This window comes from Myotis brandtii, unplaced genomic scaffold (assembly GCF_000412655.1).
Source record: "Myotis brandtii unplaced genomic scaffold, ASM41265v1 scaffold120, whole genome shotgun sequence".
NCBI classification, from domain to species: Eukaryota; Metazoa; Chordata; class Mammalia; order Chiroptera; family Vespertilionidae; genus Myotis; species Myotis brandtii.
Window position 1 is genome coordinate 7,609 of NW_005354174.1, and position 3,242 is coordinate 10,850.

Genomic DNA, 3,242 nt, shown 5'->3' on the forward strand with positions numbered 1-3,242 from the left:
TTTTCATTGATGTCAGCAGTGATAATGATTAAGTGCAAACACCCCACCCCATTCACATGTCTCCTTTTTTCCTGCAGATCCCCATGTGAGTGAAAGTGTGAATGCCTTCCAGAATTTCTCCCAGAACTTGTACCTAGAGTTCAGGTGAAGTGAAAGGGTAGAAAGTACATTCTTTTTTTGTTGTTATTGTTGTTGTTGTTGTTAATCCTCACCCGAGGATATTTTTCCATTGATTTTTAGAGAGTGGAAGGGAAGAGAGAATCACAGAGAGAGAAATATAGAGGTGAGAGAGATATATCAATTGTTTGCCTCCCACATGAGCCCTGGCCAGGGCCGGGGATCAAGCCTGCAACTGAGATATGTGCCATTGACTGGAATCAAACGCAGGACCCTTCAGTCCGAGGGCCAACATTCTATCCACTGAGCCAAACTGGCTAGGAGGAAAGTAAGTCCTTCTGACATGAATCACACCACCACCCTTCCCGCACTTCAGATATCGACCTCTACCTACTTAGACGCAGCAGTCCTTGGAAAAACCCAGAACAGAAACTTCCCTGCCAAGTGAAGGTATAAGAAAAGCAGAAGTATATGCATATATTAAAAATGTATCAAGATGTACACTTCAAATGTGTACTCTTTACTGTAGGTAAATTATAATCCAATAGAAAATTTTAAAATAAAGCAAATTCTAGATTATGTTCTAACCAGCATAGGATCTAGGGGTGGGAGCCAGCAAGAATGCATAGGTTACCCACGTTCAGATCCCAATGTTCTTGGTTGCCTTTGACAAGAGGACATCAAAATAGTGATGAGTGATTGCCTATTGTTGTTTCCAAAAGAGAACAATACAAGGTAAGGCACCCCACCCCCTACTCTTGCCCTCACATTCTCAATCCCTACAAGAGATTTAAACAAGAAAAACCCAGGAAATTCCGAGTGTGAATACCTCCCCAGATAAGACAGAAATGGAAGAAAACCAAACTTTTCAAAGTAAGCATTTTGATCTTCATGCAAACATGGAGTTAATCTCAGGACAGCTAAGCACAATTACACAGATGAATTCATTGTGTGAAATGGTCATTGAGCGTAGAGAATGTTAGTGCCAGTTCAGAGTCCAGGCTCTGCAGGGGTCATACCTGAATCTGCTGAGTTGAGCACATGGAAACCTCAGTGTGCATTCAGGCTTGACCATTGTTTTTTCATTTATTTCAGAGTTGCTCACTGGAGTGGCTTCAGGAAATGCAAATCGAATGTCTGTAGTGGTATTTAAAGACATGAAGAGTTTCGATGTGTGTTAAACTGAAAATATGAATAAATGTCTTTTGGGATGTATTTACATGTACTAATATTGTTATTAAGATAATGGTATAATTTTTATAATTCTTTGCCCTTCAAATCAGCTTCTATTCGTACAGAAAGAATACAAGCATTAGACTGGGGACCATGGCAACCAGGTTCTAGCTGCCATTCCATCTCAAATTCTCTGGGAGTCCTCAGTTACTTCCTTCTTTGACTCTGGGCCTCCACATTGTAAACTGAGGAGTTTGGACCACGTGTTCCAGCTCTCTAGTTCTGAGGCTGCAACTCAGTGGAGTTTGGAAACACCACTTCCCTTCCAGGATTTTATTGTAAGCAAATGGGAGATGTTTTTACCGTGTAAAATGCATAGGACTCTACAGTTGGTTTGGCCTACCAAACCCACAAACTTAGGGCCACAGTTGGAGAGAACTCAAGTCTTTGTTTTAAATAGCTGTTCCTGTTCCAACCGAGAGAAATATTTAAACTCATCAAGTATCATTGGCCATGGTGAATGTGTGAAATGCAACACTATACAGAGAAATCTCTCTGTGTTTACAACCATAACATATTTGCACTGAAAGAGTCCTAAGCAAACATGCAGGCCCAGAGAGGTCAAGCAACTTGCCCAAGATCACACAGGCAGCAGGAGGGAATGGGGACCAACATGTAGGTCTCCTCACTCCCAGCCTGGTCAGAACTGCTACATGTGCCCTTCAGAGTTAGAAAAGCTCACCTTTTGGACTTGTCTGTCCATATTTGCCTATACCCTTCTCAGGAAATAGAAATGTTGAATTTTGTTTTTTAGAGTTGGATCTTATTGAAGTTTACTAGAGAAATGACAACTGATGAAACACTCACAGTCGCCTAATCTCTAGGACAGTTTCACAAAAGAAATGATGAAGGGTCTTTGTTCAAAGCTGCCCCTGCCTCTTCATCAGCAGCAGAGTAACCAGGAGGCAAGAGAAGGAAAGGGGGTTCCCAGACTCCCTAGGAACTGAGCAGAAGCAGCCTTAGCTGGATAGGTCTGTGTGGACTTCCTAAATTTGCATCAGAACAGGGTCCTGGTGTGCTGATGGAGCTTGGGCCTATGGAAAACAAGGTGGTATTGGAGTAAGAAAATGACAAAACAAATCTGAGTATGTCTCACAGTGTTCCCTGACCTTGCATCTTTGGGGAAGGTCTCCCATTGCTAGCATTCTCAAATGCCCGAGCTGCCATACACTTGTTACCCAAAGTCAGACCTTATACACAAGGTGCCACACTTCTGCTCAAATGCACTTGAATTCGGGAGTCATGTCTATACATGTCTCCTAGGGAGGGAGGGCAGGGTCTGGAGGCAAGGCAAGGAACTGTCAGCTGAAGCTAAGAGAAGTTAGCGTGGCATGGTGGAAACGGCGAGGAACCAGAAGAGCCAAGTTTCACTACCATCCAGCTGTATGACTTCAGGCAGGAAACGTATCTTCTCTGTTTCCTCACCTGTGAGAAGGGGAGAATCCCATCTCCTGAAAGCACTGTTGAGGGGATTAAAGGAGAAGACAGATCTATAGTTCCCTTTCTCCGCCCCTTTCCTTAGCAGGATCTACATGAGAGATGCTACCGTGTACTGACCACCTACGAGATGCCAGGCACCTACTAGCTCATCATCACATTTGAAAGTGTTTTCACAAATGTCAGCTATGGAAAGATATGGTACTCAAGGTAGGATGTCACGTTGACACTCAATTCTCACCCACCTCAAACCAACTGTTGCACTTGTTTGTGAAACAGTGATATGGCATGTGGCTCACTTGTGTATTCTCCAGTATCTTCCACTGGAGATGGAAGAGCTTCCATCTTCCCTTTCTTCCATTCCCAGTCCCACTCTACAGCTAGTGTCATCTCTTTGTAGTTGATGCTGACCTCTAAACCCTCTTAAGTAGGAAAGGCAGCTTCCCATATGTGAA

The 3,242-nt window shown here is 43.3% G+C and overlaps 1 long non-coding RNA gene across 1 annotated transcript; it reads left to right on the plus strand.

Annotated features, from left to right (window-relative positions):
• The first annotated feature begins 378 nt into the window (after nucleotides 1-378).
• Nucleotides 379-1,332, plus strand: LOC106724609. The gene is made up of 2 exons (XR_001360458.1): nucleotides 379-567; nucleotides 1,213-1,332. It is a non-coding gene; the product is annotated as an uncharacterized LOC106724609 (long non-coding RNA).
• Nucleotides 1,333-3,242: the final 1,910 nt, after the last annotated feature.